Source organism: Nomascus leucogenys, chromosome 15 (assembly GCF_006542625.1).
Source record: "Nomascus leucogenys isolate Asia chromosome 15, Asia_NLE_v1, whole genome shotgun sequence".
Classification (NCBI taxonomy): Eukaryota; Metazoa; Chordata; class Mammalia; order Primates; family Hylobatidae; genus Nomascus; species Nomascus leucogenys.
In genome coordinates, this window is record NC_044395.1 from 8,372,751 (window position 1) to 8,395,529 (window position 22,779).

Consider the following 22,779-nt stretch of genomic DNA (forward strand, 5'->3'; position numbering starts at 1 on the left):
GTTTATTGAGCTCAGTAGAGGTTACTTTTACAGGCTTAAGGGATTGGGTTCCATTAAAAAATATATACAAACAACTTTTAAATGAGGTTTGGTAAAGCAAAGGAACGTTTTTCCTTTTGCTTGCCCAGAAGTACAAAAAGAAAAGGACCCAAAAATCCAAACAGAAATACAAATAGCTGCCTAGATCTTCACTGGAGACAGGCCTGATTCAGTCAATATGTAAGGTTTCTTTTTTTTTAATGTTATCAAAAGGTCAGAGCCAGTGGCCTTTGAAGGCAAATCTCATCTGACAGGTGGCCCTCCAGAGCTTAAGTTTCCAGATCTATTAGCACTGAAGTGTTTCTCTTAACTGGGCTTTGGGATGATTGGGGGCTGGCCAAGTCATGAAGAAACTGGAAACTTTGGCAATGCAGCCCAGGACTGAGAAACACCAGCGGGATAAATAGAGATTCCTTTCAAATTACTTGTGAATCTTAATTCATTCAATTAAAAAAAATCATTAAACTGTACTGTCCAGCCCCCGGGGATACAGTGGTAAGCAAAACAGAGCTTACATCGTCTAAAAAGGAAATAGGTAATTAATCAATAGCCAGACATTGTGCCTGCTGTCACTGGGGCCATGGGGAGACGGGGTGATGCCTGGGGTCATTAGCTGGCTCTTGAAGACTAAAGTCCTTTCACATAGTGGTCCCTCCACAGCAGCAACCTTCTCACCAAGGTTCCTACACTAAATGAATTTCAAGCCCTCAGGCTGGGCTCCCGTTCACTAAAGCTCATCTAAAACTACAATTGCCCACCAAATAACTGCAGCGTTGTGAACATATAGGATAAGTGGAGGAAGATACAGAGGGAGAATTATCCATGGACTATGGGGCTACCCACCCCAGCCCGCCTAAGGCAAAACAGCTGCCTCTTCATTATCAGCTTTTTGTTAATATTGCTCCACATTTATGCAGTAATGATTTCTATGTCTCATGCAGATTCTGTGAGACTAGGCCGGACTCAGTATAGAATATAGAACAACCCTTGGGTTTAGCTCAGCAAGAGGGCTGGTGAAACATCAAGAGTTCCTGGGTGCCCTAAGGAGAGGACTGACTTTAGTTGCAGCCAGAGGACAGACAAGTACATTTTTCCAACAGGAGATGATGGAATGAAACAGGAACATTGTGGAGATTTAGATTCTTTAAGAACAAGCAAGGTGTTTCTATTCCTATCTCTCTGGCGTGTTTTAGGAAAATTCTGTCAAGAGGAAATGGGATTACTTAAATGTTCCAAATTCTCAAAGTCTGAGAAGTCAGTGCTAAACCCCAAAGCAAAGCCCATTATTATTCCTCTTCTGAGCTTCCCATTCCCAGCACATTACAATGCTCTACAAAAATTTGAGTAAGTATAGATTTTACAGGTTTCCGTTTGTTGATCCTTAGTTCCACATACATACCAATGAAAGCAAACTCTGCAAAGCTAAATTCTCTCCATTCCTCAATCTTTAAGCATTTCCCTCTCAGAGGAGCTGCCCCTGCTGCCCACTGACTCATGCTCCCACTGTGCTCTTGGCATGTTTTCCACTGTACAATGGTCATCGGTCTACTTGCTAGTCTTCTCAGCTATCATGTGTATGGCCTTAAAGCCCAGTGCTAGGCTTGGCACATTGTAGACATCGCATAAATGTTTCCTAGATGGATAGATGGATAAATGGATGGAGCCACTGATTATTAGTTTTTGCTAAGGAAACCCCTCCTCTGCATTTTTATCTTTTGTAAAAGTGACCAACCGCAGAGATATCCAGACTTAGAGAGAGAAGGTTCTCTTAGGTTCTCCATTCTCCAAGTAAATTTCATCAGCCCAGACAGCACTAGCCATGTTTTTATCAGGATTTAGATGAGTCATTTTTTTTCTTTGAATTGAAATAAACCTGTAGGTTGAATTTGCAAGAGGAGAAACTAGCTAAATGTGCCCACCAGGATTCTGGACAAATAGACAGAGGTTTGGGCAGGAGGCTGGAGGCTGGAAGGGAGGAGAGTACCCAGAGGCTGACCCATAGTGCTAAGCAGGAAGCACAACGTCTGCCGTGGGAACATGAGGCCAAGGGCCAGTGGGGGGCAAGACAGTGTCGGTAATAGCATTTGGAACATGCAGAAGAGGGAAGAAGCGAGAAGAGGATGATTACATGATTCACTAATGCTGCTACTGCTAATTACTGAATTTTCCCAGTTACTCTGAAATCAGCCCATATGGAAATCAAAACTCAGCATACCAGTGAGGAAGTTCCATTCTCCACCTCCAAAAATAGGTCCAGCTAAAAAACCTCCTTTAGTCTAGGTTTTCCAGAGTATGATGAGGCAATGGCAGTAACAGAGTAAGGGAGTAGGGGCTGAGTCATCCTGCAGAGGAGGCAACTCAACACCCTGATCTCTACCCCTCCCCTAAGCAGGCATTGAGACCAAAGAAGTGAGGAGGAAGGGAGGTAGCCTAGTATTATTAAGTGCCTGCCCTCTTAGGGACTTTCACATCTCCTTTTTATCCCTCAGTCATCTCTTCTTATCCTCAAGTAATGCCATGATGTAGGTGTTACTTTCATTGTATTGATGTGACAATGACACACAATGGCATTAAGTGCCTTGCCTAAGGCTACAGAGTAAGTGGTTAAATCAGGATACAAATTCAAGTCCAGATCATCCGGACTCCCAGTTGGCATTATTGCTGCATCCCCTGATGATCTGAGGTGGTACAAACAGCCTAGCTTACCCCTAGGTAAGGCCACGACCATAACCAGCAAAACAAAGGTCTCAGGTAGATACCAAGACACAGGAAAGGGTGCTGGCAGCAGAGCAGGCAGTAAGCTGGGTCCAGGAAGGCAGAAGAAAAGATAGGAGGCTAAGGTAAGTCTCAGAGAGCAGTGAGATCTTGGGGGCAGGATGAAGGGCAGACACTCAAATCTCTGTAATATGAGCCCAACACGACGGCAGAGCTGCCACATATCCAATGGCTTTATGCCCTTTTTCCATCAGGGTTAATTCCAAGGTTTGGGCATCACAGACTCTCAACAGAACAAGTGCCAGAAGGGAGAAAGAGGAAGGCACTCACTTACAGGGCATCTGTTAAATGGCAGGTGCTGGTTACAAGTCTCTTAATTTTATCCTCCCAATTCTTTGAAATGGGTATTTCCTCCATAGTAAGCAATGACAACTAGCTCAAGAAGAAAATAACAATAATGGTCCACATTTACTGAATGCTTAGCACATGCCATGCCCTGGGTATGCCATAAGTATCCATTATTTTATAACTCTAAGGATAGTGCTATTACCCTTCCCATTTTTACAAATGAAGGAACTAAAATTCAAAATTCTATATGACTTCCCCAAGGTCCTAAAAATATTAAGTGGCAGAGTTGTGATATAGCCCCATGTCTGTCACTCTAAGGGGGCTGGTCTTCAGAGCAGACTTTGACTCAGGGGCATTCAAGTCTTACAGGAATCACATCGCTTCCTCCACTGATCCCTCCTGCTACCTGTAGGCCTGCTGGCCCTGCCCATGACCCAAAAATAACCAAGTTGTTCCCTAGAATGGTTTGTTATTTTCATATTGGGAATGAGAAACAAAGAGGATGTCTTGAGGGAGAAGGACAGGGTGTCTCATTCCTGGGACACACTCTGCCTTTTACCTGGTATTTTTATACCCATTGCCTCTTCAGATTACCACAACAATTCTTCGGATAGGCAGAACAGGTATTCCCAGCTGCATTTTACAGATGAGGAAGCTGAGGCCTCAAGATCTTTGATGACTTGAGCAGATATCCAGTTGGGGTCAAAGCCACATCTTAGTCTAGGTCTGTCTGACTTGTGGCCCAAGATCTCTGGTTGCTCTGGGCTGGCAGGGGGGCTCGTTGCTGGGGGTGTACAATAGGAACCCAGCAACTATCTCCTATCTCCTCCCTCCCTATCTCCTCCTCCAGGCCATCAGCCACTATTCAGCCTTCTGCCCAACTCTCCCATGGCTCAGAAGCACAGAGGTGCTGAGGGCCTTGGAGCCAGCCAACCAGCCCAGCCCTTTTCATGAGGAAGCTTCTCTGCTCCCTCCAATCCATAATATAACCCTGAGGTCTAACCTGTCTATATATCACTCACCTATGTGGGACCAGGAAGGAAAAACATGGAGACCGTGATTTGCTCTGGACTGGGAGGGGCTACCCTCTACTTTGGAGGGAAGCACCTGGCACCCACCATGAGTGGACTTAGAAGGGAAGCCTTTTTGCAGGAAGCAATGCCCACACTTGCTGTGCCTGCCTAGAGGTGGAGCTGTCCAGCCCCACCTCACTGCAGACCCTTTTGTTGGGTTCAAGGTTCAATCCTGCTCATTGAGCAAAAGGTCAATCCTTAAAAGAAAACGTGTTCTTTGTGCTCATTCTCAGACTAGATTATTCCTGATCGGGGAGAAGTTCAGGGGCAAGAAGAGCCCAGAAGCTGGAACTGTCCCCACTTGCTGAGTGGAGCAACTGTAGACCAGGGCTGTGAGAAGTGCTGTGCTGCTTTCTTCCCTGGGTGCATATACCCTCCCACCATACTTCCCTAGTGCAATCAGTCCCCTGGGAGACAGGAGAGGCAGCGAGGCTTAGTGGAAAGAGCACCAGGAAGGGCTGCCGAGAGGGCGCAGACCTGTAGCCTAGGACCGAGGATGGATATTTGGGGGAATTTGATTCTTTACTGAGCAGGGAGCAAGTATTCTAGGCTAGGGGGCAATGGAGTGCAAGGGCTTGGTGAGAGAGGACTGCATTACACCCAATGCACTCTTTGCCAGGTGCACACAGCAGGTACAAGGGACCTGGTTCCCTTCAAGACTTTTTTGAGAAAAAAGGCAAACCTTAAACCCTGAGGACCCAAAAGTCAAGCTTCATTTCCTCTGCAAAGCCCCTCCCAGCCTCTCCGGCCCAAGTGGCGACTCCACTCAACTCTACTGAGACTTGTTCCGAGCCCATTAGCGGCTACACCTTGATCAGGTCCAGAAGGGTCCCAGGCACCAGGAGAGAGGGTAGATGTCAGCCTGGGGGCGCTGAAAACTATGGTATTGTGATGAGTACAGGCTCCTGGCTCTCACTGGTCAGCGGTATGATACAGGGAACAATGGCACCTTCTACATTCAATTATTGTGAAGACTGCATGAATGCATGGAAAGGGCATGTCATAGGGTCTGGCACAAAGTAGAGGCTCAGCTGTTAGCTCTTGCTGCTCTCACTGTTCAGGGAAAGTAGAGTAAGGTCTGATTCCACCGTACTCAGAGCCTTCAGTACCAGTGAACAGAGCAATACAGACAACACACCTAGTCTGCATGTAAATTGGCCTTCAACACTGGATCACCCCAGAAAAAGAGAACATGTTCCCTTCCAACTGGTGCTTTGGAGGAAGCTGAGCCAGATTACCAAACCTGACCCCCAGAGCAGGAGGGAAGGATGCCCCAGTGAACTCAGGTCTCATTCATGTGGAGTACGCTGTACTTTCTGAAGAGGTGGAAGGAGGTAAGAAATGGTGTATAAAGAGGGACACTGCAGTGGGAACATGACTGAACCACGTGAACAAAATCTCTATTACTTATGCTCTTCCTGTTCCTTTCATGTCTACAATGTAGATACGTTGCCAATACCTGTGGTTCTGCCTAAATAAACATACTTGCTGGTACAAAAACATACACTGATGGATGATGGAAAAGGAAGACAAGACAGTGTTTTTCTTAGGCCCTTTGCATTGCTGTAAAGGAATACTGGAGGCTGGGTAATTTGTAAAGAAAAGATCTATTTGGCTCATGGTTATGTAGGGTGTGCAAGAAGCATTGTGCCAGCATTTTCTTTTGGTGAGTGCTTCAGGAATCTTCCACTTGTGGCAGAAGGGGAAATGGAGCTGGCATGTGCACATCACAGAGCATGAGAGGAAGCAAGGCGGCGGGGTGGTGCCAGGCTCTTTTCAACAACCAATTCTTGTGGGAACTAGGAATGAGAACTCACTCACTCCCAGGAGAATGAGAATGACACCAAGCCATTCACGACAGATCCACCCCCACAACCCAAACACCTCCCACCAGCCCCCACCTCTAACACTAGGAATCAATTTTTTTGTTTGTTTGTTTCTCTTTATTTCTTCTAAAAACAAGATACGTGTGCAGACGTGCAGGTTCGTTCCATAGGGATACGTGTGCCGTGGTGGTTTGCTGCACTTATTGACCCATCCTCTGCGTTCCCTCCCCTCACCTCCACCCCCCAACAGGCCCTGGTGTGTGTTGGGAAATCAGATTGTAACATGAGACTTGGGACTCAGCATGGCCAAATATACCATACCCAAATCATGGCAGTGCTTAAACTGGATTTTAATACAGAATGATTTTTTAAGTTTATTTATTTGTTTTAGACAGGGTCTTACTCTATTGCCCAGGCCGAAGTACAGTGGTGATAGAGCAACCTCTGCCTCCCGGGTTCAGGCGATTCTCCTGCCTCAGCCTCCCAAGTAGCTGGGACTACAGGTGTGCACCACCACACCAGGCTAATTTTTGTATTTTTAGTAAAGAAGGGGTTTCACCATACTGGCCAGGCTGGTCTGGAGCTGCTGACCTCAAGTGATCCGCCCACCTCGGCCTCCCAAAGTGCTGGGATTACAGGCGTGAGCTACTGCGCCTGGTCTTTTTTTTTTTTTTTTTAAGTTTAGACTCCATGTGCCTGGGCATTGGGAGATAGAAATTGATGAGGAGACATTAGTATACTTGTTACAGCAGTGGCTAATATGCAGTGGAGGAGGCTTGTGTGGGTCGGGGGGTGGAGAGAGAGAGAGAAGAAAAAAAAGAAAGGAAAGGGGAGGGGAGGGGAAGGGAAGGGAAGGGGGGAAGGGAAGGGAGGAAGGGAGGGAGGGAGGGAGGAAGGAAGGAAGGAAGGAAGGAAGGAAGGAAGGAAGGAAGGAAGGAAGGAAGGAAAGAAAAGTAGGGGCTGTCCAAGGTGTGGACAACACCCCTTATAGCCCTCTGTAGCCTCAGTGCCTAGACCACCTGGGGGTAGAAACGAGGGGTTCAGCTGAGTAGCAGGCTTGTCCAGAACTGGACAGCTGGAGACAGAGGCTGGATTCAGAAGGCTTGAAAGGATTACAAAATAAGGAAACAGACAGATGCCTACCTTCAGCAGGATGTATCAACCCTGTTGATGTATTACACAGCATCAGTAATTGTCTCCCTGCAGAGAATGCATGCCCAGGTCAGCTCATACCTGTCATGGAGTGGACATCTGAGTTGCAGCTGGCTTGCCTGAGCAGACATGTCAGGACTTGGAAGAAATGGAGGGCAAGGGAGAGTATGCAGCAATGATGTGAACAAGAGTTCAGGCAGGCTTTACAGGATTCCCACCAGGTTGGGTGGGAGGTGCGGACATGCTGCTCACCCATGTTTTCTGGCATTCGCAGTCCCTCACTCAATTGCCCCCTCCCCAGGGCTGCTCTTGGGCAGGACAGAAAAGCAGCTGCACAGGGAAGGAGGCTTGTGGCAGGGAGGAGGGTGAGCAAGAAAAGAACAGAGACGAGAAAGTAAACGCTCCGCGCTGAGAGTAGGGAGAGGGGAGGGTAAGAAGGCAATCTGTGTTATTGCCAATGTGTCAGTCACAATTACTTACGAGTGGGAAAAGTAATAAAGTTACATTATTCACACATTACGTGTAACAAGCTATTCAGAGCTGCCTTCCTCCGAGCCAAATATTGTGATAATTTTAGAGATCATAACTTAATTGAACAATGAATTAATAATCTCATGTGTGGACATTTTCCTTTTGTGTGTGTGTATGAACCAAAAAGCCTGAGGTTTTCTTCCCATTCTCTGGGTCACACCACAGTCAGTGAAGCAAGACATACACAAATTTCTCACCCCAGGGAGAGACCCACAGGTGCAATTCTTTCTGTATCTGAGGTTTCTGCAGCCCAGAAGAAGAGCCCTGGTTAGAGAAATTCAGCTAAAGACTCATAGGCATTGCCTAATATCTGTGATCCTCAAAGTGTGAGCCCACACCAGCAGCATCAACCTTACCTGGGATCTTACTGGAAATTCAGATTCTTGGGCCCCTCCCAGACCTCCTGAATCAGCAACTCTGGTGGTGGGCCCCAGTAGTCTATGTGATAGCCTTCCAAGTGATCCCGGTGTCAAATAAAATTTGAGAACCCCTGCTTTATATAGTCTAGGTGGCCTGGAACCCAAGAGTGAGCGGGTTTCTGAGAGTCTAGGAAGCCATCCTTTCCCCCTAAATGGCTCAAAATCAGAAAGTAACAATGAGAAAAGTGAGGCAAGGTACATAAGCCATAAGACCAGGAGTCCAAGATCTGGGCCTGCATCCAGGCTTCCTGACTCTGGAGAAGTTATATAGCCTCACGGAGCTTGTTCATCTGCAAAATAAGGATAATAATTTCTGCCTTTTGCAAGATTGTTGTAGGAATAAAATGAGCTAATGGATTTGAAACTGCTTTGAAAGCTACAAAGTGCTAACAAAAGTAAGGGATTGTTATTATGTCAATACAGGAAAAGGCTGTGACAGCGTGACATGTACTCCTGCTAAAGATGCAAATCACCTCAGGGTGAATTGGTCCTGCCTGCACCACCCCCACACACTTCTCCTTCAGGTGTTCTCTCCTCACCTCTCTCCATCTCAGTTTCCCACACACAGGGGCCCACCTGCCCTGAGCAGAGCTAATGGGAGTGCGGCTTATGGGGAGGAGGGATGGAATCTGCTCAGGATCTTCCGATTCTGCATATGAACAAATTCAAACTGTCTGTGAATAGGCGCCTTGTGCTGGGGTTTGAGAGTTCCAGTGTGAATGCCATACTTTCTGCTTCAAACTCTGGCTCCAACATCTGCCAGCTGTGTGGCCCTCATCAAGCCACTTAGTTACTCTTTGACCCCGTTTCCTCATGTGTAAAATGTCAGTAACAGTGAACACTAGAGATCTGTGAGAATGAATTCAGATGACATTGGCAAGCTGTGGCACCTAGAGGTTGCTGAACACATAGCAGAATGAATGAATGAATGAATGAATGAATGAATGAATACATACATACATACATACGGACTGATTGCACAGACAACTGAATGAAGAGGGAACATGAAGTAGCTACTGTGTCACTGTGTATGAGAAGAAAGGTTGGTTTCATATTTTGGTGTGGGGAACACCAGGCAGGGATGGAAGCTGATACTTTAGGCAGGACGTGTCAAGGAGAAAGGGCCTCTGTCTCCTAGTTGGTCAGGAGCCTTGACTCGGGTGGAGTGGGAAGGAAGGGAGAAGTCTGTGAAGGAGTGATCAGGCACATAGTGTCAGGTCCAAAGGGCAGGCTCACCCTGTGGTGTCGCCATGGGTGGCAGTTCTAACTGGAGTTCAGCGCCCTGCGGGGTCAAAAACACCAACCCACACATCAGGAAAACAGGCCAATCAGGAGTCAAAGACAAGCTCTTAGGCTGGGAGTGAGGCATGCTTCTAAAACCTTAGGGCCCTGAGGCACAAGCAGGAGGCAATCAGTCTGCTAAGCCAAGATCAGAAGCCCTACTCAGGGGCCAGCTCCAGGCAGAGGTAAGAGGTAAGTCATCGCTGGACAAGGAAAAGCCCAAGAGCTTGACTGACAGATAGTGTATCTGAGTGGAGTTTTTCCCAGTCCAAGGCCAAAGCCCTACTCACTTCCCCACAAGATCCTTGAAGCCAGGTCTTCATAGTGAACAAATAACAAAAGGGGCAAGGAACAAAAGGAGGAGAGATTTCCATCAATTGGTAGAATACCTGCTTTAATTCTTTGCTAAATATTAGTTGAAGAGAGCATGTCTCTTAGATTCTGGGTAAGTCACTCAACCACAGTGGCCTTATCTATAAAATGAGAACGGCATCATAGCCCAGATGAAAACATGTTGGGGAGGAATAAATCCCCACTCCCACCTCATCCCACACAGAGAGGAGACTTATATTCCATTCGACACAGACCTTTGGAGAAGTCCAAAGACAATCATCAGTTTCTGGGAAACAAATTCACAAGCACTTTTCCAAACCCAGTCCATCTATGTGGAAGTAGGGACCTTTATCACCCACCAGACTACATTGCATTCCACATCAGAGCTAGGATCCCAGGAATAACCCGAATAATCCCCTCTGACCATGTGTCTGGTGCGAAGGAAACAGTCTGGAAAAGAACAGGTGATTCTATCAGGATCCTGGCAGAAAGCAGACAATATGCAGAAATTGGGGAATCTGGAGAGTTTAATAAAGGGACTCTTTACAAGGTTGTGCTCTGGGAGTAACACAAGGAAACGTATAGCACCTTGGGGTTAGAAAGAGTGGCGGCAGTGAAGGGAGAGAGTGGCTCATAGAACCAGGAAGGAGAGCATCTTTTAGAGAAGCCACCTTTACAATGCACTGTGAACTTCAATCAAAAGACACAACCAGCCCTGAGATAATCCTGCAAAGAAAGCGCCAGAAAATATAGTCCAACCTCATTTTCCTATTTCCGCCCATGTCCTGCCAAGGCCTCCTCATTGGCCAGACCCAATCTGAAACCTATGGCAAGGAAGTCTGCTGCTGGAATCCACACAGCTCAGATTCCCAGGGCACAGGCCAGGGTGGGCATGGATCTGGAGGAGCACGTGGAAGGCATCCAGCCAACGGTCCCTCCACCCCTAGAGAGAGCAGTGCAAAGCCCCTCACAGCTGCTCTGCCTCCACACTCCATTTAGCCATTTGGAGAGAAAAGTATCGTGAGAGGCCCCAGAAAACACCCCTTTGGCCCAGAAGTCTCCCAGCTGGCCCCCCAAGCTCCCCCCAGAGCTTCACTACAGGAAGCTCACAAGGCTGGCAGCTGCCACTCATTCATGAGCCCTCTTAGAGCCCCACTGTGCTTCCTGGGGTGAGGACATCTGCTTGGCTGCAGGCAGCACAGTCCTGGTCCGCCTCTACCCACATGTGCACAGCCCCTGTCAAACCCACACAGTGTGCCCAGCTGAAGAAGAGTATCCAGTCCCCCAGAGAGCAACTCAATCAAGGGAAATATGAGATGCACACTTTTTGCACAGGCCTGGTCCAGAAGCAAGACACGTGCATCATCTGCGGGGGTTGTGGGGAGGTGGTGTTTGGAAGAGACAAGGGAAGAGGAAAACTAAAAAGACAAGCATTTTAATTAAAATCTTCTGCCTGCATTCCATGGCCAGTCATTCCTGGCTCCCTTCATTAGGACGTGCCCTTTAAATGCTCATTATCAAAGATTTACGAATTGCGTGGGTTTGGTGCCTCTGCTGGGCTGGGAAAGCCCTGCCTCCCTGTGCTGTCAGATGCTTTCACAACATCCTCACTTGCTCAGACTCTCCTCAGGATGGACCCTGCATAGGCAGAGCGAGTGGAGGGGGCAGCAGAGGCGAGGCCCTGGCTCCAGGTAGCAGGCTGGGCTCCAGGAAATCTGATGAACAGGAAAGATGGGAAGGGGTGAGATAAGAGTGCTTAGTAGCAGTCTTACAGGAGAGGCAGAAAGAATGGCAGTCGGTTTCTATTCTCTGCTGGGGACAAAGAGGAGACAGATACACACTGCCCAAGGAGACTGGGCTGGACCTCGGAAGAAGGCCTGTAGAAAGGCTGGCAATAGAACAAGTTGCTGAAAGAAACTATGAAGTCACCCACCATTGTTTTGAGAGCTAGGAGAATGGGATATACTGTTCTTCCTGCTCAGTAAACATTGATTAACCACCTACTATGTGCTCTCATGGGTACAAAGTTTAGGCATGTGCTCAAAATCCAGTGTGAGGTGGGCTAAGGTATGTCTCCTCAGTCACTGTGAAGTCTGCTTCCTGCCCCCCCAGCCTGAGAGGTACTCCAGCAGCCAGAGAAAGGAGAGTGCTTCCTTCTGGAATGTTCTCATTTTCCTTCTCATGGAGAAGGCGAGGCCAGGCTGGAGAGAAAGAGTCTGGCAGGATTGGTGGGTGGTGAGCAGGTCTCGATGTGTGCTTGGACAGTACAGTGGGATGCAGGCCAGAAGCCTTGGAGGGGTGGGCGAAGTGTGTTCAGAGGGACCAGTCTTGTCTGAGCAAAGACTTCTCTCTGATAGCCCCAAATTACAACCATGCGCTGGCTTGATTTCTGCAATATTTAGCATTTTTTATCCTTCAGAATAGTATAGGTCATTTGCTCATTAGAACCACTCAACAAACTTCAGGATAGGTAGAGCTGGGATCACTCCTGTTTTTCAAACCAGGAGACTGAGCCTTGCTCGGTGGTGGGAGAGACAGAATGGGGATGTGGGTCTCCCGACTCCTGGGCTGTTTTCCTGCCCACGCTGCTACCCACCTATCCTCTCACTACACATGGGAGAGAGAGGGGCTCATGGCGCTCAGATGCAAGCCCTCCACTGGGGCCTGTGAGTTCTCTCTGAGCATCTGACATCCCTCTAATCCTGCCAACACCCCCATAAAGAACATTCTTCTCCCTCCCTCCTGCCGCCAATGCCATCTCCCTTCTCTGGAGCTAATGAGGCAGCAGGCCCCACGCAGGGTCCCAGTGACAGCTGCTTGAGGCATATTTACTGAAGCCAACCACTGGACCTGACAAGACATGTTAATTAGGAGATGATGTACCATGGTAGGACACATCGGCCACATGGCAGCCGGACTGGCAGCGTCAGTCACCATGGAGCCAGGGAGGCTGCTATGACATTCTTAATTAAGGAGAAACTTGTTCCCATCACCAGATGACAACCCTAGACTTGGTGAAGACGACGCCACTGGTTGTCCCAGCAAGGACCACCCAAAAGCTGGCCTGAGCAATAAGATTTGCCTAAAGGGCTGCCTGGAGGAACACATACCAGGTCACCATGCTTCGACGTGGCTTTCAAGGCCCTTGGCCACCTGCTCCAGCCTCTGTCTCCTTCCTCATCTCCCCCAGGAATCCTCAGCGTCCTACAGCCACCTCTCCCAAACAGGTCCCTTTCACACTCTGTGCCCTGGCTCTTTCAGTTTTTCCATCTGAAATTCTCTCACCTCCACCTCCTTATGCTTGTATTGAAATATAACTAAAAATGAAAGATTCCACTCCAATATTGCCTTTATAGAGCTCTGCCTCCTTCCTTCACACACACATACACACACATGCATACACACACACCTTCCTTTGAGGCTTCAAAACTGTGATTATTCTTTTTTTTTTTTTTTTTTTTTTGAGACAGTGTTTCGCTCTTGTGGCCCAGGCTGGAGTGCAATGGTGCAATCTTAGCTCACTGCAACCTCTGCCCCACCAGGTTCAAGCGATTCTCCTGCCTCAGCCTCCTGAGTAGCTGGGATTACAGGCATGTGCCACCACGCCTGGATAATTTTTGTATTTTTAGTAGAAACATGGGGTGAAACACAGGGTTTCACCATGTTGGCCAAGGCTGGTCTCAAATTCCTAACCTCAGGCGATCTGCCCGCCTCAGCCTTCTAAAGTGCTGGGATTACAGGTGTGAGCCACTGCACCCAGCCAAAATTGTGGTTATTCTTTAACAAGACTTATCAACAGGCTGATAGGCACCGGTGGAGCAGTACCAGGGCCGGTTGTTAAAATAATGAAATATTTTTATACTGGCTCTTCAGTAGTCACCGCTGCAAGCCCCCTTACTCATGTTTCTCCTGCTATTCTCAGACCCTCCTCCAAGACACCCCCTACTGTCCAGCTACTAAAGAGTTAATGGTTGGCACAATGGAGCCCTCCAGGCCTCTGCTTCAGCCCTGTGGCCTGTGTGCATTCTGACTGACCCATGCACATGCCATGCTGGTTACTGAATGTTTCAATATCCATGCTGCTTATAAGGCTGATGTTGATCAAAGTCAAGTGTGCTGGTTCCTCATTAGAATATCAGACCGTGTTTCCCAAGGGAATATATGTTTGCATATATTCTCAGGGCTACCATTTTCAAGGGACATGGTAGTTAAAGGGCACACCCAGCCCCAGAGACTCTCTCCAAGACCCCAACATGCTGCTGAGTTGAAGTACTGTTCTTCTACCTCCAGTTCTCCAGCCCCCAAGGGTCCCTCCTAGACCCAGGACTATAGAAACATGTATCTCACAGGGCCAATTTATATGCCCTATACCCTACTGATAGTCCCTACCCCAGCAGGGTTCTGATTCCGGAATCCATTCATCCATTCAGTGAATAAACATATGTAGTACACTTACTGCATGCCAACAAGAGGACAAAAATTACAAAGACACAGCCCCCAACCACAGAAATCCAAATTCCAATGCAAGAAGATACACAAGAAAATAAATCAGTAAGTTCAACAGGAAGGCTGTCATTATATAGGGGTAATAAAGGGATAAGCAGTGTTCTGTGGGGTCTCAGAGAAAGGACCACTCAAAACTCTACCCTGGAGACGTGGGGATGGTTTCCTGGGATGGGATAGTAGAACTGGCTCTTGAAGAATGGGCTGAGGTTTTCTGGGCAGCAGGTCGGGGAAAGATGTTCTAGACACCAGGAATCACTTGTATAAAATGTTCAGAGGGCAAAGAGCATAAAGTGGTGTGCTGGGGACAGGAGGGGCAGGACATCACACTGCAGGCTTGGGGGAGAGATTGTGAATATCATGCAAGGAGTTTATCCTGTCAGCAGAGAGGGACTGATGGAGGTCTTCATGCTAGGGAGTGACAAGATTGGATTTGTCTTGTTTCAAGATAATGTAAGTAGCAGTATGGGGAATGAATTGGAGTGTAGGAAAGATTGGTCAGCCTGCAGAATTTGACTGAAATGAGATTTGTTTGGGAATAATTGATTCCTTACAATGACCAACCCTGAGATTTTTACAGGGCCTTTTTGGAAGAAAATATTGCTTGTTTCAGGCCATATACTCAAATGATTTCCAGAGACCCTACCTAAAGGTGACTGAGAATAGACCAGGGGAAGCAATCCTGAGACCTGGATTGTAGCCTAGTCCATGACCTTGAGGAAGCTGAGTGACCTTGAGGAAAGCATGTAACCTCTCTGAAAGCAGTCACTGGAATCGTGCACTGAAGTGGTCACATACTCAGATCAAGTAGGGCACAGGGTAGACGCTGTTAAGATTAGATAGTAGTTTTGCTGCATTATCATCAGGGATATGTAGTGTTTCCAACTGAAGAGGGGAGAAAACCCACCCTATTCCCTGAAACAGAGTGTGGTATGAGCTCCTAAGGCCCAGCAAGCTTCCATAATGGGAAGCGTGCCCATGCCATCCAACAATCAGTGACCTTGTGATGAGTGACTAGGAAATGCTGTCAGCAGTCCCTGCCCCACCCCAATTTCCATCATCCTTACTGATGGTAGGTCTGGAGAAAGTGCAGGCTATCTCCCCAAACCCTGGGTCAGTATCCAAGGGCCCCTTCCATCAGCCCTGCCCTTCCATAGTTGGCCTCAAGTCAAGCATCTGGAGGTCACCCTGCATTACATCATGACACATGTTATTGATGCTCGGGAATTACTCAGCCCTTTGAAAAATCACAGCCACAATATTTGTCTCCATTAACATCCATGGCAGCACTTCAGTGAATCAATAGGATACTTAACGCTGAATTACACGACATGCCTAGGCAGCTTGCCTCTGCTGAGCTTAATCCGTCAGGTGAATAACACAGTAGAGTGTCCCAAGCGCACTGGGAAGGCACCCAGAATGGGAAGGGTTTTTACACCGTTATAAACACACATTTGTTTACCTGCTAGAAATGAACCACAAATTCTTGGTCTTTCCGATTGTAATTGTGTTTTAAGCACCTGATGGTGCTTTTCTCATCTCTGGTGTGAGTGATTCATGCTTCATGTTCTAAGAAAGACCTCAGGTTTTGTTTTGTTTTGTTTTGTTTTGTTTTTTCCTAGTGAAAATCAAAGGAGAAGAAAAGAATGATCTGTTTGGGGAGAATAACTGATGATCCCAGCTGTACAAACTTATCACCATTCTCTGATCCTCATATCTTTCATTCTGGCCTCCTCCCCGCCACACCGCCACTCCCTGGCTCCCTGTGTTCTAGTTTTTCATTCCTAGTGACTTGACCCAAAATGCCATTTTCCTTGTTAGTTACCTGACCTGTCTTCCAGGGATCTCAAAGCACTAAATCAACATCCATCACCAGCAAGGATGGTCTTTCCCAAGCCACAGGTGGAAAAACAGTCATCACAGGTGAAGAGGAGATTAGCTCTTCCCTTCTCCTTGTCTGAGCTGCTGGATCTTTCTGACCAGTTCAAGGGTAATTCACAGAATTCACAGAACTGCTCACTGTTACTTTCTCAATGAGTAAAAAGAGGTACCTGCCAGCCCCTTCTGGACTGGGGTTGGGGAGAGGCATAACTTTTATTGCCAGGTTCAACAGAAGGCCCCAACACAGGGAAAGGGATTTTCTGTAGGTTGGTTTGTTCATTTTCTTGAGAACCTAGAATTTCAATGTACATCTTTGTTTTCTAGTTTAGTATTTATTCAATGGCTTTCTCCTCACCTGCTTTGGCTGGTCTTGTGCTTTCTGCTAAGAAAGCAAGCAGGGTTGCCCTGCATACCGCCTGGTCCTGACCACAGGTATCCTCCCCTCATCCTTGCTGGCCCATCAGCCGTTACCCCTTTTACCTTCCTGCTTGCTCACTCTTACCTGGTTTCCTTTTCCATCATGCAAAATTCACACAGAAGTTTTTCTGATCATTCCAGTGGCTACAAAATCTCACCCGCACACAGAGCCGCATACATCACAGAATACCAACATAGTCCCTTCCTTCAAAGAACTTGGACTTACAATGAAGGAGCAACAAGCTGAGAAGAGCACATTAGAGGTGCCCAGAGATGTGGGAGAATTCAGAGGGCTCCCTTCATCCATGTGTCGATCCCAGGGGCCTGCTCATACACCACCAAGGACAGGCATGGTTTCCAGGGAAGTGGCCTATTTATATTCAGAGACATTTTGGCTTCCCATCCTCAGAGCATGTGGGTAGGTTTTTCCACCCATCGAGATGAGTTGAAGAGGAAGAAAACTGTCCTGTTAGTGGGTTTGGGCTCTGTCACGTTAGACAAATGATTTCTGTTTTCTTATGTCTGAAGTGGAGCCAAAGTCTCTTGAGAAAATCAGTGAGGTAACTAGTGGATAACCCTTTGTAAATTGTAAATATCGTATTCGTGTAATTAAGAGTCTAGTTTCTGAGCATCAGATTGCCTGGGTTTGAATTCTCAGTCTACCACTCTCTAGCTGTGTGACCTCGGGCAAAATACTTAACCTCTAGGTACTTCCATTTCCTCACTGTGAAATGAAGCTAATGATAGTATCTGCTTTTCATAAGGATGAAAAGAATTAATACAGATAAACCAAATAAAACTGTGCATATAGTTAATTCTACAAAAAGTATAGTTAGCACTATAAAAAGTGTAGCTGGTGTGATTATTTTCTCCTTTTAGAATTTGAGTTCCTAGTAGTCAAGATTCTAGTCTCCAGTGAAGTTTTGTGGAGTTTTATTTGTTTCTTTGTTTTTTGAGACAGTTTCGCTCTTGTCGCCCAGGCTGGAGTGCATTGGCGTGATCTCAGCTCACTACAACCTCCACCACCCGGGTTCAAGTGATTCTTCTGCCTCAGCCTCCCGAGTAGCTGGGATTACAGGCACGTGCCACCATACCTGGCGAACTTTTGTAATGAAGGTGCTGAGTTATTCGCTGGGGCCCTGATAAGAGTGTGTCAGATCTTGCGACACAATTGCTGCAGGGAAGGCTCATCAGTAGCTACCCTTCCTCTAGAGGGACCAGTAGCACCATAGCTCACAAGCCAGAACTGACTCCTCTCCTCCCTCCAGACTCCAAAGCAAGAGAATGACCCCAAATCCAGAGAATGGGGATGCAAAGTTCAACTTGAGATAAAATGTGTCACCATTTTTAACATTTAGAAGGCACCTTGAAAAAGTAATTAAAACAGCACCCAAAGGTGCAATAACTTTCTCTAAGAACACCAAGTTCTCTACCGGCTGATTTAGCAAGTGAACAATTACTGTATGCAAAACACCTTGTAAATGCAGTGTGAGCCACAAATCCCAAGAGAGATTAGCAAGGATAGCAAAATAATGACACAAATGAGATACCAGATACCTCCTCTAATCTGTGGCAATGCCCCATTACCACACCCACCAGCATTCACCCAGCCCATGGGCAGCACCTCAACTGTCCAAAAATACAACCAACGATGTGTCTTCCCCACCCCCAGACTCCCACTGCTGTCAGCAGCCAACAATGAGCATTTTTTCATCCATGTTAGGTAAGATAATTACCTTCAGAAGGTTTGAGAAACATGATGATATATCTCATTTTATATAGCACATTAAGGCTAAAATTTAATGCAAGGCACTAAAACAAATCTAAAAATATAAGGTAATATAATCAAATCAATAGGGATTATTAGGAGTAAAGTGTTATATCTGAGGCAATAAAGCCTTGGAATTCCAAGAAAACAATGGCCTAGTGAAACTATAATAGATGACTATGATTTAATCACTTGGTAAATAATGTGGTGTTTCAGTGGGTTTTATAGTTTCGTGGTATTAAAAAGATGCACATTAGGGATTCAACCAAGATGGTTCTTATAAAGAGTGTTATCTAAGAGTAGTATCATTTTGGCAATTTGTGCTTTTAAATAATAGTTTATTATTTTATACATGGATCTACTTTTTAAGCCTCTCACATGCTTTTAAGATATCACTTACCGTTAGGCTATCACTCTGCAGATTCTCAAGCCTTTGAGCACATGAAATTATATTATTCAGAACATTCTTCCACTTCACAGAACAAGCCAAAACTTGGGAATTCCTGGAGGAACCTGATTTTCGTATTTTTCCTTTAGCTGGGTACTAATTGCACGACATCCAAATACTGAAATTAGGAAGCCATTTTGCTTGAAGTTCTCATCACCTATTTGAGTAACCCAAATCAAAAGGGGTTCTCTCCATCCCCCACTCAGAGCTGTTCTGAATAGTCAAATGAAGATTAAACTCTTGATTTAAGTAGCTACATCTTAGCAGTAATTAACACGTACATCAAATACTTTTTTCCTTTGATATGATATGGTACTAGAATTTAAACCCTGATGAAGGTGCCAAAATTAACTGCAATGGGAAATGAATAATAATTCTTTTGAGATGACTTTGCCCTTTGCATTCGCTTACACTCAAGCCCTTTCCAGTCTCTCTGTGCTCTGCTCTTAAGAAGTCTGCAAGTCAGGCACACAGGTCAGTTCCAAAGACCTACGAGTCCAGAGAAGAGAAGAAAAAACAAAAAGCCTCTGGTCTTAGGCCTATTCGTCAGTATGTTCTCATCCAGCAAGTTGGGTACAGCCTTCCTCACTGGTTGCTGCTCCAAGAAGAAAGCAGAAGTTTATCTTCTCCAAGTCTGGATGATTTATTAGAAGCTAAAGAAGGAATTTAAAGTGGCGTATGAGGCAGGAAGAAGAGATCAAGAGACCTATAAAAGCATTTGAAGAGGGCAGCAAGGGAATGAATGTGGGACCAGGAAGGAACTAATTGTAATATCTGCTTAGTAGAGAAATCCTTTGATTTAACTTCCTAGGGCAGTGGTTCTCAAGGAGGAGGCTCTGCTTGAGACTTTAATGAGAGCTGTGGACTCTCGTCCTAGAAATGCATACACAACACACATGCACACGCACCCCATAGACAATGGTGTGTGGTGTATGTGGGCCCTTCCATGGACCCAGAGCCTCACATTAAGAACTCTTACTCAACAAAGACTTAGTCTAATACTCTTCATTAATGGATGTCCTTGGAATTCATAGCCCTTCAGAATCCTGGGCTGGTGAAAGAGTGTTTGGTACTGGATGCCACATTTTAATAAGGACATGGACAAGCAAGAGATTTGCTGATAAAGAATGATCAAGATAATGGGTCTAGTATCCACCTTGGGTCTAGAATCCAAGGATCAATTCAAAGAACATGGGAAGTTTAGAAAGAACTAAAGGGAACTATAATAGCTGATTGGAAAAATTTTAAGAAGGAAGAAAGTAGCCTTGTTTTTGTTGTTTGGTTTTTGGTCAAGTGTTATAAGACCATCAGATTCGATTGCCCACTGTGTGGGCAAACAGCAAAACAGTGGAAGTTGCAGCCGGGAGAGAGTTTAATAATCACACGGCAGCCAAAAGAGAGGAAACCTTAAATCCACCTCCCCAAGAAATTTAGCATGGGATTTTTAAGGAGTTTGATTTTGTAAGGGAATAGGCAAAAGTATGGGGATCACTAATTGGTCAAGAAGTGCGGAATGAAGTCATGGGACAGGGAGATGAAGAAACCACATGCCTGTGCTGGGTCAGTTCCTTGACTGGGGGTCTTAAGACTGGTGGGCATGAGCCATTCCACTGGATTTCAGGATCCGAAAAATAAGTAATTCTTGGGTAAAAAGGTCCAGTGTCAGAGATTCTATCTATAGGAACAATGGGGAAGCAGGTGGTCAGCATGCTGTGCGACTCTTGGTCAGTCAGCAGCTGCCGGGAAGTGGGTCGAAGTGCACCAGTGCACCTTGGCCAATGCCTAACTACAAATCCACCTAAAGTCTGGTTTGTAATTCTCATTAATGTTGTGAGGACAGTTTCACAAAGGTCATTACTTGAAGAACCAACTTTGATCAGTAGAACAGAGAACAGTCCTTCCAACAATTAGAAGTGCCTCCTGCAATCCAATCTCCACATAGGATCCTTTTTTAAAATGTGAGTCAGATTATGTCATTTTCCCATTCAAACCCATCCGATGGCATCCCACCACACTTAGGATAAAATCCAAAGCCCTCGCTATGGCAGGTGGGCCCTACACCATCTGGCTTCCGCCTTCCTCTCTGGGCTCATCTCCTCCCATTCTCCCCCTAGTTGATTGTTCTCTCCAGGCCATTGGGCTTACTTAATGTGCCAAACTCAGTCTGGCCTCAAAGCTTTGGCATCTCCTGTTTCCTCTGCCTTAAATCCCCTTTCTCCCAGATCTTTGGAAGGCATATCCTTGTCATTCAGGTCTCAACTCAGTTGCTATCTCTTTAGCAAAATCTTCCCTGACTGTTCCATCTAAAGGGGTCCCTATGGCCAGATACCCTCTAGACCGCTGTCCCATTATCTCCAATGCATTTGTCAGCACCTGAAACTCTTTGTTTATTTACTTTGTTTTCAAGTGCTTGCTTCTCCAACTAGAAATCAAGATCCATGAGAACCAGGCCCTTGTCTGGCCTGCCAGGTTCTAGGATAGTACCTGATACACAGTGGACATGTATTAAATATTCCTTGGGTGAACAAATGCAGGATCAAACAGTGCACCTGATGCCTCGTGGAGTCATTAACGAGTCTTCCACTAGTAGAGGAGGATGAGTCAAGTCACAGCCCTTACCAGGGATGCTCTGGGAAGACTGTGTTGAGGAGGTAAGGGTGAGTGTATTAGGTTATTCTCGCATTGCTATAATGAAATATCTGAAACTAGGTGGCTCATGCTTGTAATCCCAGCACTTTGGGAGGCCAAGGCAGGTGGATCACCTGAGCTCAGGAGTTTGAGACCAGCCTGGCCAACAAGGTGCAACCTTGTCTCTACTAAAGACATAAAAATTAGCCAGGTATGGTGGCGCATGCCTGTAATCCCAGCTACTCAGGAGGCTGAGGCAGGAGAATCGCTTGAACCCAGGAGGCGGAGGTTGCAGTGAGCCAAGATTGTGCCACTGCACTCCAACCTGGGTGACAGAATGAGACTCTGTCTAAAAAAAAAAAGAAAAGAAAGATAGAAAGAAAGAAAGAAAGAAAGAGAAAGAAAAAAGAGACTGGGTAATTTATAAAGAAAAGAAGTTTAATTGGCTCCTGTTTCCATAGGCTGTACAAGAAACATGGTGGTTTCTGTACACGTGAATCTCAGAGCTAAAAAGTAGAGTTTGGCTCACTAATACGGTTTGGATCATGTGGGTGGAGTTCTCATGAATGGGTTAGCACCACCCTGGCCAAAGCCTAACTATAAATCTGCCTCAGCATAGCTGAGGCCTTAGGAAACTTGCAATCATGGCAGAAGGTGTAGGAGGAGCGAGATGTCTCACATGGCCAGAGCAGGAGGAGAGGGGAGTGGGGAGGTGCTACACACTTTTAAACAACCAGATCTTGCGATAACTCACATACTCACTATCATGAGAACAGCACTGAAGGGATGGTGTTAACCCATTCATGAGAACACCAACCACATGATCCAGTCACCTCCCACCTGGCCCCACCTCCAACACTGAGGATCACAATTGAACATAAGACTTGGGTGGGGACACAGATCCAAACCACACTAGTGAGCCAAACTCTACTTTTTACCTCTGAGATTCACATGTTCATAGAGTAGAAAGAGCACCTGATTTTGAAGTCAGACAGATCTGAGTTCAAATCTTAGTTTTGCTACTTATATACAGTGGGACTTTGGGCAAGTCAGTTAAGCTCCATGAACCTCAGTTTCCCCATCTGAAAATTGGGGATAAAAATGCCTATTTTGCTGGGTTGTGGGGAATGTTTATAAAGCTAATATGTGCAATGTACCTAACACAGAGTCAAATGCCTAGTAGGAACTCAACAAATGGCAGCCCTAGGTAAGCATTCATGATTTGCTCTACAACCAGCAATATTCAATGAGATGGCTGATTTGCTGGCAATATTCAAGGAAGAAAACTATTTAGAGGGCATATTTTTCTTTTCCTGAGAAAATAATATGTCTCTTAAAATTATTTTTGAAAGTAGATAAGTATAAACTTTGAAGACCAAAAATCAAAATGAATGTCCAACCTTGAATTTCTCTTCCA

The 22,779-nt window shown here is 46.1% G+C and overlaps 1 protein-coding gene across 5 annotated transcripts in view; it reads left to right on the top strand.

The window, feature by feature from the left end:
- The window catches only part of KIRREL3 (kirre like nephrin family adhesion molecule 3), a 581,266-nt gene that overhangs the window by 367,209 nt on the left and 191,278 nt on the right, over positions 1-22,779 (top strand). The window lies entirely within an intron of this gene.